Source organism: Coffea arabica, chromosome 4c (assembly GCF_036785885.1).
Source record: "Coffea arabica cultivar ET-39 chromosome 4c, Coffea Arabica ET-39 HiFi, whole genome shotgun sequence".
NCBI lineage: Eukaryota > Viridiplantae > Streptophyta > Magnoliopsida > Gentianales > Rubiaceae > Coffea > Coffea arabica.
Window position 1 is genome coordinate 13,143,050 of NC_092316.1, and position 17,375 is coordinate 13,160,424.

The window sequence follows — 17,375 nt, forward strand, 5'->3', positions numbered from 1 at the left end:
TAATTTAACAATAAGAACATTTTACTTATTTGAGTTAGGAACATAAAAAATCTAGAAAAAAATTTTAAAAAAGTATTTCTTATTTATCTTAAATTACTCTACAGAAAGCCCACGCAACGCATGGGAATTTAGCTTTATGCATGGGAATTTAGAGCCTATTGTTGAAGGTTGTTAGTAATTATTTTTAAAAGTTTTGCATTATTGGCTTTACACATAGGATGAGAAAATTAGGAAAGGTGAAAGTTTATAATATGAGAAGATGGAATCATTAGTTTACAATAATGAAGAAGCCTATTGCATTGGAGATGTAGTATTTTCTATGGAATTCAAAAGATTTGTCAAAAATTCTGTCTTTGTCATAAATGGTTGCTTCAATTTTTTCCCCAGGACATTTTGATATGTAATGTGTAAGAATATTGTTTAACAAAAACAAATTGTTATAGTAAAAGTAAAGAAAGATATGTTGAAAGGAATTTGAGAATTGATTACTTGGTCATTGGGAACACTAATTTTTTTTTTTTTATAGCGGCTTCTATCTTTTGAGAATTAGGATGTGTGTTTTTTGACCATTTCAATAATAGTAGTCCAGTTGCAAGTTTGAAATTGTATCGTTGACAACTGAAGCAAGTGATTGCTTAGACATTAAAAAGCACTTTAACTACAACTAATAAAACCTCTTCCTTCTCAAGCATTTTTAAGGCTTTCAATGGGCATTTAAGACAACACAGCAAAAATAAGGCTCATATGATTTGTACCCACTACTAAAGAGAGGATTGAAATAAACTCACATGTCCAAAATGCCTATACGCTGAAAATAATGTAAGGGCATTTACAGAACAACAACAAAGCCAAGGTTATCCAATCTTGTACCTAAAGGTCAATCTTCACTCCAAATAATTCCACATTCCCAGAATATCCCATCCATGCGGTTGAAATTCAAAGTCCCCTTTGACCAAAACTCATTCTTATACAATATAAGGATAAGGAAACACACATTTTCTGACATTTTTTTCATCTCACATATTTCACATAAAAAATTGCAATAGTAAAGAAAAATTTTCAAATAACTTTCAATCCAAATGAATCAATTATTATATAACTTGAAGTAGGCCTAAGAGTCTAACAAAAGATAATCATTATGATATTTTAATAGTTAAGAGGGCAATGCAACTATAAAAGGTAACTGTACAAAATTTTTGGGAAGAGGGAGGGAAGGGACAAATATAATGTGATTCAAAAATTCCTCAAATTTTCTAAAGCTATTATGTGATTTTACCAAAATTGGGGCCAAAGGGGGGGGCAATTTCCCATCCTCAACTATATGTGGCTTCGCCACTTGTATTGGAGCTTGGCAGAGTAAGAGCAAATGACCTAAATAGTTCCTCAACTATTTTGCTAAAGTCAAAATAGTCCATAAACTTTATTCTTTATCAACTTAACCCCTTTAAATAATTTGTTGTAGACTCAGTATGGTCTTTATTTTGTTGGACTAGACAATTAGTAAGATTTCTTTATCGATGACTTGTCAAAGTGAGGGCAATAGGAAAGTCAGTATTATAAATTTTATGGAAGGGTTGTAGATAGTTTTCCTATTTTGCCTCCACTTTGACTAGTCATCAATGGAAAAATATCACTAATTGGGAATAGTCAAATAAGAAATTGATCGGCTATAAGAAAACAATTGAAGGATTGAATTGGCTAAAAAATAAAGTTGAGAGATCATTTTTAATTTAGCGAAATAGTTGAGCGACTATTTAATTTATTTGCTTGTCTTAGAATCAAAGTGGAGAATAATTTGAGAATTTTTTTTTGAAATCCTATCCACGCGCTTTTAATCAATGAATCAAGTTAATAAATTTGGGTTACATTCAATTCCAATCTAACTAATAAAGTAGAATTCCTAACAAAAGCTATGAAAATCAAAAGGAGAGAGCAAAAATGCTACCATATTGAACCAATTCTTCATCTTTTCATGCAACAAGGGGAAAAAATAAGATATCAATATGTATATGGCTCAGAGATCATATTCAAATCTCCTTATCCATCTATTATTGTCTGCAAAATAGTGAAAATAAAAAAAACAATGAACGGATAGTTGTCATGAATTTATGATTAGAACCAAAGAGAGAGAGAGAGAGAGAGAGAGAGAGAGAGAGGAAAGTTTTGTAGAAACCACGAAGGGTTGGGGTGAAGGAGAGAATAAAGATAGAGGAATGGTGCTAAAAAAAAAAGATAGACGAATTGTAATTACTTCTATGACATTTCTCTGTGTGTTGCCTATATAGGTGTGGACAGAAAGATGAACTAAACTAATTGATACTCAAATTGAGTTCGATTTGGTAAGAATTCATTTGAGTTTCGTTTGTCAACTAGCCAAGCGAAGATTGAACAATGATTTATGTTCGATAATTTTCAAATTCAATAAAAAAAACTCGTTCAAATTCGGTTCAACAAATAAACAAATCAAATTTGAATAAAATTTCAAAATTATTGAAATAATCAAACAAGTTTGAACACTAGGATGTTTGATTAGACTCGTTTACACCCTTAAGTCGGTGAAGTTAGATGGATTCCGAAGAAGTAAGGTCAATCCACGGTTTTGAAAATTAGAGAAACTTAAATACCTCCAATCTTATTATTTCAATTCAGTCATTAAAAAGAGAAGATATGTACGAACTTATCAAGTATAATTGGGAATTTCCCTTTTTTTTAATAAAAAAGCTATGACAAAATAATATTTGTGTGCGTAAATTGTAGTTCATTGTTCATAGTTATATTTTAACTAGGAACGGCATATTGGGAATTAAATTTTTTTTTTCCAAAATTGGTCTTTACAAAAGCATTTACAATACACTACTTTTACAATAATGCCCAGGTACAATAAGTCACTATTGAAAGCTAGTGTTTAACCAAAAAGGGCAAAATTATAATTTTATTTTTTAGCCTAAACCCCATCTATTACATCCATTCGTGTGGTATTCATAAGTGAATGCACATTTAGGAGAAAGAAAATTCTACTACCATATTAAAAGAAATCTATATCTTTTCCTGCCAGATAAAAAAAAAGAAGAAAATTAAGCTATCATTATAAGACTCAAGATTAGACTTGAATCTCCTTATCTAATCTTTTGCCAGCAAAACAATGAAAATCAATATAAAGATAGAATGGTTAATGAAGAGGGAAAAATAATAAACAAATAGAATAAGTGAACATTACCTAAAGATGCCACGTGTTTTGACGAATGTCATCATGTATTAAAGAGTGTCAAGACAAATGTACAAGAGACCGATGAGTCATCAACCTAATATATAGCAAGTTAGACAGAATCCACTTACCATCTTAATGTGAGACCTCAACCTCGAGATCTCAAGCGGTGATCACATGGTACGCCACCCAAAATGTAATAAAGAAAGGAAGTTATCATGAATAAAAGATATCTCTTCTTCAGAAAAAGAAGGCAAGTTACATCTCACTAATTGTATCTCATCTCATTCTCATTTTCCTCTTTATATTACAAATACTAACTTTAGCATTGAAGTTTCTTCCAAAGGAGATAGCCCCATCTCATTACAAGTCCTCTTTGCTAAGTCTAGTATAGCATCATCAAAATCAATCAAGCAAGCAAGTACAAGATTTTGCTTTTCCAGTCAACAACCATAAAGTTGGGATTGAAATCAAAATAATTGAAAGGAGAAAAAAGAAGTGCAATAAAAAAAACAAAAAGGGAAGGGGAAGGAGAAAATGGAGAGATAAGAACAGTATTTACTTCTATGGCATTTGTCTCTCGATTGTCTATGGTGGGTGAGATTAGATGGGTTAGAAGAAATAAGACAGAGATCTGAGGATTGAAAATTAGAGAAACTCAAATATCTCCAATTTTGCGATTCTAATTCAGTCAGCTAAAAGGGAGGATATGTATGACATTATTGAGTACTAATTTGGGGTTTTCTTTTGAACTAGGAGGCATAAAACGCGCGTTGCGCGTTGGGATAAATATAAAACATGCCCTCTTAAATATATGGAGTCATAGAACAAAAATATTTGTCGATTAATAATTTTATGCACGCAGTTAAACATAAATATACATGAATAAATAAAAGGTACAATCGCTTCATGAAAATAGTACGAATATTTATTTAGATTTATATAAAGGTATTGCTGAGATTTAAAGTTGATATTTTTTTAGCTAGAAATTGAATTCTTGTCTTATCTTTATTCTATTGCTCATTTAGCATGAGAATAAAGTTCAGCATTTTTTCATGAAGTGTAGAAGCATAGAACGTGATGATTTGCATATATCATACGTCATAAGTCGTACGTTTTAAGAGAAAAAAAGTACTGTTGAAAAAAGGGGAAGTAGAGGATTGCTAAAGAAGCTGTTAAGGAGAGGGAGAAACAGCATTTGCAAGAAAACAGTTTCATAAGCTAAACTAATGCTATAACTGAAGTGCGGAGTCCAGTAACAGTGAAAATCGATTTAATATTTTTTTGGTTAGAATACTCTAGTGTGATTTTTGCCTTGCATATCTGTGTGTGAGAGATGATGGGTGTCTCTTTGTTACTTCTATTATATATAAATTCAAAAGAATACATTTCAATTGAATTAGAATTAAATTTTTTTATTACACCAAGAATACAGCAATTTTGAGAGGAGGAATAATCTAGATCATCTATGTTCAACACATAGAACTTACAAGGATAAAGCATTCATCAAAAGGAATATTCAAATCTTAAGTTGGTCATAGGAGAGAGAGAGAGAGAGAGAGTATGCTCTCTATAAGAGGTTTTAAGATTTTTGCAAAACTCAGAGCCAACGGCCTGCTTGTGCAGGTGACTTGGCAGGCAGAAACTTGGTCTTGAATTCAATTAAATGTTATAATCAACGTCATAACATAATCCAAAATATCATCTGCGGACGTAATTCCAGAATTGAAGGCGGTAGCAGATTACAAAATTGGAAATGTACATGAAAGCAAAATATGAATATGCCAAAATCAACTTCAATTCAATTTCTGCATAGCACAATTTGGCAATTTCATAGAACCCAACTTCCCGATAACATTCAACAATTCGCTCAATAGCCGACAATGATATATGAAAAAAATGTGTATTCATGTACAACTTAAAAAAGGTAAGTGGAAACAATATATGTGAAAAAATAGAATCTACACTCGTACAAACTACATATTTTGGTAATTATGAACTAAGCATTAATCTATGATATTTTTAACATATTACTGGATTCCATTATGACATGACTATGAAAACTACCATCCATAAACCATTCCCAATTTGAAGAAAAGTCAGCTCATTTAAGCACCTTGTTCAAATCCACAAGAAAATTTTAGCGCCATCAACCTGCAAATTACATACAAACAATCTCAAATTTGGATGGAATCAACCATAATTAAAGCAAACTAAGGACTACATGTCATCATGCACCAAACTTACCAAAAAAATAATAACTACTATCACCTTTTCGGGCAAAAACATTATGCATTATTATCATTTTCATATCCAAAAATCTACCGTTACCAAACATACACCTCATTATAATATAATTCCTTTCCCCTTTAACCAACCCCTATAGCATTATGTAACTCACTGTTTACATTATCATCAAGTAAATAAAAATAGCTCATTAATTGAAGTCAGCTCACTTAAGGAACAAACACTTGCATTACACTACTCTATCCCTCTTAAACTTGACATCAGACCCCATCAATTTGCATAAACCATTATTCTAAGCAACTATTTCATGGTACCAGATATAGGCCATCAATGTACACAACTAACAAAACGAAAAACTTGCATTTTTCATGTAAAAATGTGAATGTGGCATTTTTCTCAAGGGCTGAATTTTATCATACTCAACCTCACCATTTACCAGAACACTCATTATTCTTGCCTAAAATGTAATAGAAACACCTTTGGCGGTAGGGTAGGCAGATTATATAGTGTATTGCTGGCGCAATAAAGTTCTGGTAACTTAACAACATTGTAAACCTGCTAATAAGTATTCATTAGCCAAAATGAGTCTCACTTTGAAAATATTCCAGAATATTCATTTTTTTTTACATGAATGTACCTTGGCTCTGCATTTTCCAGAAACTATTGCAATGGCAAAATGATAAGAAATGTCTTGCAAAGCTCATCTCATCTGATTCAAATAGGAAAAAGCAACAAATTCATTAAGATTAAATCTAATCTTTGCAAAATAAAATTTTTTTCATAATGAAAAATGATGGAGAAGAAACCTCATTGGAAATGAAACCAAGTAAGGTCAGGTCTTCAACGATGGATGGAAGTGTACAGTTCATGTATGCTCAAGATCAGGAAGAATTAACGCCAAAGTTCCAGTATCAAGTATTTAAGGTGATATTTCAACACTTCTACCAAAATATGGTTTAACGTAAATTTACCAAACTTGTTAGCATGGATTACACTTATGGACCACAAAACACAAGCCAGCTAGACAATAACATTACCTCCTTCACTATTCACAAACTCAGCAAGGGGTTCTGCAGGTCGTGCACCTTCATACCTGAGAATAAAAATAGATTCATGAGGAATACAATTATATGAACTCAAGGGATGTAAGCTATATTTACATAGAGTCAACACCAGGATAGATATCATTTCAACAGAGCAAGGAAAAACAAAGACCTTTTGAAAACTCCAGCATTTCACATAAACTAACTTTTTGGGCTCCAAAGAACCTTTTGGAAACCATTGGATATAGGGTAACCACAAACACTATATTTGCTGCAACGCTCTTACGCTCATTGCAGTTCGCCTACAACAAATATAATTTGATAATAAGTTCAAAAATTAAACTTATTTTGCTATAATTCACAGCTAAATCGTTGATTAATCTTTTAAGTATTGACATTAAATCAGATGCAAAATAGAAGATTCACAATAGCTAAGACAGTTAAACTGATGTTGATGCCAACAAGCAACCAGATAGCAATGGACCTCAGGTTCCACTTTCTCAAGATTTCAGTGATGGAAATCAAATAGAGCATATCCAGTTTGCAAGGATAAAAAGAAAAATGTAAGCACTTTTTCAACACGAAATAACCGTATAACTTCCAAGGATGGCAACTCCTAAGGTGATCAGAAAAAGCACAAAGATAGATGATTCAAACAATGACAAAACCCTTAATAATGTACAACTCCAAAATTCATTAAAACAAGCCCACCACGATAGCATGGCAAAAACCATGAATTTTGCATCATATATGAGTTCTCTACAACAATGCAATAGTAACATTCCCAGAAGTTTAAAGCTTTAGATTGTACCAACTTTAGCTAAACTACTTAATAAGCCATGGCAAATGTCCTAATTGATATAGCAATACTACGAACCTAGAGTAAAAATGAGACTTTTCCTACCATATCTGAAAGGGTCAATGGATCATAAAAGAGCTGAAAGGCTAACCTTTCCAATCAAAACAGATTTAACTTTCTTGAAACTTGCACCGACCTTCTCGTACACTGGAGCAAGCTTCTTACAGTGCACACACCTACAAATTCATCATGGGGAAAAGAAAACGAAAAAAAAAAACTTCTTTACATCTTCCCTTACAAGAATAGCTCAAAATCACTTCAAATCAGCAAACATAATGATGTCAAAAATCGATTTCGCATTCCAACACAGTAGTTTTCCATGGTAGTCCACCTATCTCCTAAATAGCATACACGGCAATAGACGAAAAACTGGCAGTGCACACGAATCCATACACAAATATACAACAGAGCAAAAGCACAGCAAAGATCCGAATTCGACTATTACAACCAAAAGAAAAGAAAAGTCACGGATCTAAAAGCAATTAAACACATAGGACTCCAATTCATCAAAACCATAAAAAAACTCACATCCAATTCACCATGACCAAAAAAAAACCTCTAAAAAATAACAAATGAATAAAATCACGGGCAATCATGTTGACCGATCTCTTTCTCAAAATTCTCTTCATAGGGATGAGTTCTTAAAATATTAAGGGATTTGTGGTGAAAAGATGCCTCTTACATTAGTGCATCCAATCACAGCTGTAGTTAACTGAAAAACGACATTGCACATATGAGCATCGGTTTGCAACGTGTAAAGTTGGAGATTCATCAATTAGGCACAAAAAGGCCAACTCTCCACATGATACTGTCAGACCAGTCGCTTATAGAAAATCATATCATAAATTATGTGCTGCTAAAATATTTATTTCCAAATTTAAAAAAAATAGGCATTGAATCTTCGGGATTACATCTCAATTGCTTGTATTTTAATGGAGTGGTGGTATAATACAACATTATCAGTTCTTCGGCTGAAGATAGTTTTGCAGAAACTAATCGAGATTCTTTGTCAATTGTATTCGTTGAATTTTGCGTTACCTGGGAGTATCTGATTGGGATGCAGTTCGTCCCAAATGGTGTTGCACCCTGTTGTTGAAGCTGTTGAAGAAAAATCCCCTGAAAAATAAAAAAGAATACAATTAGCCAAGATACAAGAAAAAATACCACTAAATGACCATCTCTTAAGCCATAGAATTTCAAGACGTTTTGGAAAACCAAAGCAAAACATCACAAGAAAGCAAAGGCATCTTCGCATGTAGACTGGGAAACAGGAAAATAATCGAAAAACCAAAAACACCGAAATACTGCCTAATATTGATGTTCAGGCTGCAAAAAAAATGAGGAGCAAAAAATTTAAAAATAAAATTGAAGGGCGAGAGAATGGAGATCGAGGGAGGAAGAGCAGTAAAAAATGCTGATGACTGCGAGGATCTTGTGGTGGGATCGAAAGTCCTCCCAAAGGCTGGGAGGGGATCCGACAACGATGAACTTGAAGCGCAGGGAGGTGGAAAGGAAATCACAGGGAGGTGGGAGAAGGGGGACTCGTAATGTTGCGGGTAGAAGGAGCTCTTAGAGGAAAGGGAGACGGTGTGATGGAGAAAGTCAGAGGAGAAAATAAAGAGGTCAAGATCGAGAGAGAGAGGAAGAAGAATGATCGGAGAGAAAGGTTGAGGAGAGAGACGAGGAGAAGAAAGGGAAGGGAAGAGAGGCGGCGTTTTGGTCTGACCTAGGGTTAGAGTCGAAGAGCCATGCGCGAGGAACACATTGGCGAACAACACAAACGACGTCGTCAGGAACCACGCACAGCGCACGTGAGAGGACGATGAAAACATCCAGGTCATCAAAGGCCTTCGCTCTTTATCTACTTATGTTGAAAAGTTGTGCCAAAATTGCATTTATATCTACTAGGCAATCTGATGCCGCGCGCGGAGCGGTAATACAAGATTTGAGCCCACTCATCTTTGGAAAAATTATATTTTATTGTATTATGGGTGTTATGTGAATATTACTAATTGACTTGACTGTGGACGTACAAAGATTGAGAAAAAAGATCATTAGTGTTTAATATAAATTTAATGTACGAATGTCGTATATGAATAATAGTTAAAGTGAATAATAATTTTTTGCCAATAAGATAGGTATAATTAGTCATGTTTAGATAAAATAAGATTTTTAATTTTTTGTTTGAAAATTTGTTTCGTTGTATTTTATACCAAAGCATTTGGAATATGATTGTTTTTTCGACAAGTATTAATCGTGTTATAAATTACTTAGTAAAGGCATATTAAACTAAGTGTTTACTTATGAATATATAACATAGAATGGGAGAGTTTGTTCTTAATTAAACATTCATAATGCAAAATAGAAATAACTTCAATCTCAAATTTTAATTTAGTTTTGGAATATGAAATTAAGAGAAGAGGGATGGATTTGAATTAAGGTTTTATTTTTTAAAAATATAAATATAATGTCTTGTATAAATATTGTAAAATGTAGTTGTTTTGAGTTTAGTTATAATGGATGGATATTTGAAATGTAAGAGAGAGAGAATTGATTAGAACAAAAATAAAAAAATGGTAATAGGTGATTAAAATATCTAAAATTAATGCAATATATTATTTTCTTATACATTATATTTGTTATTTGTGTGGCTTATCTATTGGTAAATGTATTGATAACTAAGATGTTTACGAAATTAATTGGCTAATTAACGTTTGTATTTAAATGATTGGTTCAAATAAGCAATCTTGCTATGACGTGTTTGTATTAAAAGTAGCAATATAGATATGTAGATAAGAGGTCTGTCTATGTTGCAACTAATTGCTTCAAGAATGAAGGCAGATATTGAAGAGCAAATGTTGTGGCAACCAATATCACATTCTCTTGAGAGTTCTCATAGTTTTGATAGTTTCAATAGTCAAAATGACTAAAAAATTTGCTGTACTTGCTGCTAATAGTTTATTTGTTGCGGTATTATTAAATAAGTAGCTGTTTGTTTGTCTAATAATTTGCTAATAACAGATTGTTGGATAAATTTTTTATGTTTATTGCAATATAGGACTTGGTAAATTAAAAGGTTATAAATTAAAAAGGAAAAATCCGTTGGTGCTATCTGATAAAGAAGGAAAAGCAAAGTAAATAAAATCTTTAAAACTTAAACTGTTGTAGCACAAAAATCTTAGTAAGAATCTATATTGTCATATAATTGGCAAAAGACATTAGTGATACATACTTAAAGAAAAGATGAATTCTGTGTTCATAGCTAGAATTTGAAAGGAGTCTACAAAGAAGAATACACATAATACTTATGATACCAAGATAAAAGTTTCTCAACTCCATTTGGTTTGTAAATCTGGCCTGTAAAGCTGTCAATGGACTCCGGGATGAAGACCAAAGTCTCGCCTAGTTCCAACTCACGTGTCTCGACGAAAATTTCCCAATAGCTTGTGAATTGCCTTCCTTGCATTCCAACTTGAAAAGCTTTACAACCAGTTCTTAAAGTGACAACTGGAGTTTTATTGTTGTCTATGATATGTTCAAGAAACTTTGGAATTTTCTAAAGAAAAAGGTGGGGAAAATAGGTGCAGTGTATAAAGTAGTGTATAAGAGATTAGATAAGGAAAGGATAAAAGGGCTCAGCATATAGACTTACAAATTCGTCTCCGTTTTTCTTGTTATGAACTTGATAAAAAGCTAATATAATCTGCTTCATCCTCAACCATGTTTGGCTCTATTGATGAGCAAACATGTTGATATAAGATGTATGTAGCCCTTTTATCTGGTATAAATGATAAATAATAAAATTTGTGAGACATGACTATGCAGCTAATCTTTTTGAATTTGGTAGACAAGGATAGAGCATAACTTACCGTTACTTCCTGGAACATGTAGCTTTAGTATATCAGAAAGTGGAACTGTTCAAGGGAATTTTGTGTTCATTTTGAACTCTGCGAATAACATTAGATCAAACTTTAAGTCTCCATTGTGTCAACGAAGTATCTTGTCAAATGTATGGATTAGGTTGTTTTTTGTAAATTCCAACAATCCAAATGCAAAACTGCCATTATTAACTTCAAGGTTCCATGACTGATTTTAAGAGCCACTATCTGCTGGTTTTAAGATCATTAGAAGACTACACTCACTATTAAATAAAAACGAGCGAATTAGCAATGGCAGAAGGAGAAGAAATGCTGAAGAATAATGAAAGCAAGAGTAATAACAAAGCCAGAGGAAGCACAAAGAAAGAATGAACAAAATAGCGCTTCAATAATTAACATATAGTGAAAAGAAAGCCTGAATTAGCAACAGCTACCTCTGACACAGGAACGTTCACTTCAACTAAACCAGTCATCAGCAATCAATTCCGATAGCAGGCACACAAATAGGGAAATAGCTTGTCCTGTAAACCAGTTCTAAGCTTTATCATTACATCCGGATTAAACTACCTATATAACCCACCCAAGGATCAATGTTGAGAAGACAACAAACAAATTAGGAAAAATTCACCATGCAGGGGTAATGGAAGGAAACCCGCATAGCATAGGCTATGTCGTACAACCAGAAGAAGAGAGAGAAGGTTTGACATTGGAAAATTGGTGGGGAAAAGATACGTACGAAATGACTGTTACCAGATAATCTGGGTGTGGTTGTTAGAAAGGAAAGCTTTTAGTTTTCTTTGCAAGGCATCGGCTGCAAGAGCCTGAATCCAAGGACGCTTGTTGAAGCGGTGCTGCCTGTCAACGTGGAAAACTTTTAAAACAAGAGGAAAAACCATATGGTCAAAAGTGCAACAACCAATCGGCTCTGACTAATTAAGTGCTTGGTCAGTAAAAAATTTAGTCACGTGAGATATGCATACAAGGGACGACGAAACTCCAAGAGGCCCAAGGCTCTTTTGACTATATGTTATAAATAGTTGTGCCAAAATTACAAACAACGAGCAATTGTTCAAAGGTGTAGTGTAAATACTGAGGGCATATTGGGAATTAATAGTTTTTCCCAATATAGATCTTTAAAAAAGAAGTACACCACTTTTGTAATAACTAGTTAATGATGTTTATTTGCTAAAGCTTTTATTTTTTGAATGAATATTGATATAAAAGAATTAAAATACCATTTTATAAAATTTAAGATACATTGCAAAACAAATAACAGAAAACAGAGTAAAAATAGTTAATTTATACAGTTTAATGATTAGTTTCAGTTGAATCTTACTCCATGATACAATTTTTCTTTGTCTAATCAATGATGGTAAGTTGAAATATAAGTAAAGAAGGTATATTAGGAAATATAATATGTGTAGTTCTTTCAAAAAAGAAATTAATGTAAAATCTCTTTGTGTAAGAGTAACATAATAGAATGTAAATACACTTAAACTTTGATTCTTCGACGAATAAAGAATTTGGACTAATGGATAAATGATTTTTTTATTAGATCAAACTATTAGAAATTAGAAAAGGAAAACAAATTTGGAAAGAAATATTTAATTTGTTTAAAAAATCATTAAAATCATAAAAAGAAAACTAATAGAGTACTTTTCCAAAATTGTGTTTGTATTGATATGACTTTAGCCTATAATAAGTTTTAAAGAAATTGAATTCTAATGGAGAAAACATAATTATGAAGAAAATTTCAGGAAAAGAATGACTATTTATACAATTTAAATAGATTACTATTAGCACTATGCTATTAATATGGAATATAGAATGATTAAAAGATGAACATTGTCAAATTTTAGAATTGTTAACAATAATTAGCCCAAATGATAAAGATAGAGAATGTGATTGGAAATATTCTGCAACAAAAAAAAAAAAGGAGGATAACTGTGTATTGATCGATAAAAAATCAAGAAAGACATAAGGGTAAGGCTAAATCCCCACCTACATAATCTAAATCCACACCCTTACAATCAAGTTAACCAAAAAGCCCATAGCATTTATTTGACTTGATAGAAACTTTTTCAATAAAAAATTAGACTTTTTTTTTTTGGTGAAAATGCATGGTGCTAATTTGGATTTAAAATTTACACTATTATGAATGGGCTTAAAATTTCTAATAATTTTTTCTTTCACTTTGATGGCATTTATTTTTTCCTCTTATTTGGTGGAGAGGATGTTGTTATCTTTTTTTTATCATGTAAAAAGAGATAAGAGATTTTTTAATTGCACTAAGAAAATATTTATACCTTCTTAGCATGTTGCACTTCAAAGTTGATTGAAGTATAATTTTAAAAAAACATTAGCGGTAGGATGATGGTATCAAACAATTTCAATTAATTAAAATTTGTAATTGAATTTTTAAACATCTCTTGTTGTATGAAAGACAAATTTTTGTATTGAAAAAAGTTTCTATCAAACTCCCATGGGCTTTATTGTCATCCTAATGCTAGTGATATAGATTTAGATTGAGGGGATGTGGGTTTAACCCCACCCAAGATGTAATCAATATTAATGTATATAAAATAGAGAAGAAATTTAATGGAGATAAATCACACCTAACTTACCATGTTAATATATGTGTATATGTGCATCCGTGTATGTACGTATGTATAAATATATATATGTATGTATACATACATACATAGATACATACATATATAAATATGTGTGTGTGTAGATTTTTTATGCACTATCAATGATTACACGGACGAATGTAGATGTATACCAAGTAATTGAATTTTAAATTTGAAATTCACTTTTTGCATATATGGCATACACCTACACATGTAGTATAAGAAATTCCCAATATTGATAGTGCATGAAAATTTAATCCTATATATATATATATATATATATATAACTATGTGTGTGTATGTCTTAAAATTACTAAATTGGAGGTCTCCAACCAATAAGGAAAAATTAAAATCCTATGCATTTCCAACCTAAATCCTTGACTATGCATCTGTCCATGTGTCATTCATGAGTGAATATACCTCATGAAAAAATCATTAGTTTTTATTTAAATTTGGAGTAAAAACTACAATGCTAGTGTAATTAACCTCAATATATAGGTCTCTTAGTTCATTTAGATGAAAAGAAGGGTCAAAAAAGAAATAATTTGGAGAGAATGTTGAGATTTTCCTTCATTTCGAAAATTAATGCTTAATTTCGAACTTTAGAAGATAAGAAAAAGAAAAGAAAAGATAAATTATGAAAGAAAAGAAAAGAAGAGAACAGGTATGATTTTCTTCTCAAGTTGATGGGGAGTTAGGAAAGAAAAGAAATCATTTTGAACACATTAGGTATTATGATTTTATTGTTTCATTTTATGGGTAAAGTTGGCATTTTAAAAATTTCCTTCATCTGGAGGCTTAGGTCTTGTTTGATAATCCAATTCAGCACTTAAATTTAATGAAATTAGATATTAACATATTTAGACTATTGGATAACTAAGAATTGAACATCTGAATTAACTAAGTGGCATTGAAATTTCTAGACAAAACTTGCTCTCAAAATTAAGTGATAAGTTATTTACTTATCACTGAATGTATATCACACACCCTTAGTTTGTATATCACTTAAGTGATATACATTAAGTAAATAACTTCAATTTTATAAAACACACCCTTAGTTTGGGAGCTCACGAGAGAAAAGAAAAGAAAAGAAAGCAAGTTATGATAGAAAAGTAACGAAGAGAAAAGATATGATTTTCTGTTCAAGTTGACTAGGAGTTTAAAAAAGAAAGAAATGATTAAATATCACCGTGAGTGATATCTCGCCTCCACACCCCGAACCCCGCCTTGTCCTACTATCACCATGGGTGCACCCATCGCACCCCACTATCATTTTTATTTTTATTTAATTTTATTTTTTTATGTATATATATATATATAATAGTTTTATTATTTATTTTTTTGAACTTTTAGCAAAAAATTGAATGTGAAATAAAGTTTAAATTATCACTTTGATCTTTTGAACTTATTTCTCCATATTTGATACGACATATAATCTAAATTAATTGCTATTATTTCTCTATATACAACATGCGATATGTGGGGGGGAAAAATAAACAAACATAATAAGATAATCATTTTACCAAATAAATTGATAATAAAAAAATACATCATTTTATCATAATAAAATATCATGTTACTTGTTTCACACAGAAATATTTATACAATAATAATACCATAGCATTTTTTCATATTATAAATATAAAAACATGCATATATATCATATATTAAAACATAGGCGATTGTAGGACAGGAAATGCCTCATTTAAAGTGGGGACAAAGAATCCAATCCCCCACCCCTGATCGTCCTGCATTTTTGCCTGCCCTATTACTTCCCGGGAGCAACCACCCCATTGTCATGCCTATTTACTACTGCTAACTCCTAAAGCTCCCAATCTTTTTATCTTCTCTTCTTTGTCTTTTCTAACTTAAACTTTCTTTTCTTTTCCTTTCTCAGCTGAACTCCCAAACCTAGGCATAATAGTTCTTTATGCAATTTTAGCAAAAACAACACAACTTGTGACTACTGTTTCTTTAGTTAATTTAGTTTTAAAAAAGCAAAAACTACAAAAAGAATAGAAAATTAATGGGATAATTCCTCACAGTTTCACTATCCTCTTCCGAGATTCTAAAAATATCACTAACTTAATTCAAAACTAATTTTCTTGTAACAATTTAGCCCAATTCAAAAATAGCAACAATAAAAAAATTATATTTGTTGTGAGAAGATTTGTGTATTCCAAAGTGCCTATTGTACTAGTTAGGTTATTTATTTGATCTAACTTATAAATTCACTTATGGGACCATTACTACACATGATTAATGAAAAATTTTCATCATCTACAAACAAAAAAATAACAACTTTCAAGATTTAACAAAGCAAAAGTTTTTTTCCATACCTTAAGATTTTTGTTATCGCTATGGTTATAAGGAGAATCAATCCAATTGAAAATTTCTTCATATTTGATTTCTTTTATTTGTCAAGTATATAAAGTGGAAAAGGGTTGCCTAGTATTGGACCACCATTTTAGAAGCCAAAATAGATTTTTTTTCAACATTTCAAATTACAGTTACTTAGTTTGTAAACAAATTAATTGTTTCTCATGTTTGAATCTTTTTATTTATCAGGTGCTCTATATCTAAGTCATTTTATTTGTCAAGGATATAAATTAGAAAAGATACACTTAGTATTGGCTCCCATTTAAGGTAACAAATTAATTAATTTTGTACATTCCAAATTATGGTTAACTAGTTAGCAAACATTTAACTGTTTCTCTCGATTGATGCTCTCCAGATGAACCCAAGATTTGTAGAGGTTAGCCTCATAGGGTTTCTTTCTACCTTTTTCCCATAATTTTTTGTTAGCTAGATCAAGGAAAGCACTGCTACTTTCTCATAAGTTGTCTCCCCAAGAAATCCTTTAGTGGATATCGGATCACTTACATCTTTCCACTACCAGATTCGAATTCCACTACAAGATTGGGAATCACATGCCTATCATCTGTTCCTGACGTACTGAATCAGCTTTTAGTCAATATTGTCACTAAGAGTCTCAACTTCAAGTTATTTACGGGGACTGATAGATTCCATTTATTTTAGACACCCCTTCTCTGACATCTTCTTCTTTGCCTAACTCCTATGGAGTGGTTCATGGCGGCGAATCCACTGCTAACATCTTTAAAAAATAAAAGGAGATTCCTGTATCTTTCTTATCGCCACTCCGATTACTTGAAAAATAGCCATTTGCTTTAAACCTCAACTTCTCAATTCACTTCGATTACAAAGACCTTTTATCCTTGGGCGCATGTCTTAGCAACACAAAATGAGGGTTTCGCTTGTTGCATAAAATAATCTAAGTTGTAAGAGTAGTAAAGTCATTTCACCATTAGCGATGTAAGAATTGAGTTCCAAATAACTGATAGAGGAGGTAAGTGAAGTTTTTAAAACCTCATAAGGGAATAGTGAAACTATTAGAAATCTCAAGGGAGGTCTCTTAAATTATCCCGAAATTAATAATCCGATGAGTCCAGCCAGAATATATTAGGAGCACCGCCTATTTCTCCAAATATA

General features: G+C 31.8%; 1 long non-coding RNA gene across 2 annotated transcripts; it reads right to left on the minus strand.

Annotated features, from left to right (window-relative positions):
* Positions 1-5,070: 5,070 nt before the first annotated feature.
* On the minus strand, positions 5,071-9,070 carry LOC140005292 (uncharacterized). Of its 2 annotated transcripts, XR_011813087.1 has the most exons (6): positions 8,393-9,070; positions 7,446-7,530; positions 6,668-6,797; positions 6,490-6,545; positions 6,090-6,161; positions 5,071-5,359 (listed from the first exon to the last, which is right to left on the minus strand). It is a non-coding gene; the product is annotated as an uncharacterized lncRNA (long non-coding RNA). The 2 variants fall into 2 exon arrangements; XR_011813086.1 differs by lacking the exon at positions 6,668-6,797.
* Positions 9,071-17,375: the final 8,305 nt, after the last annotated feature.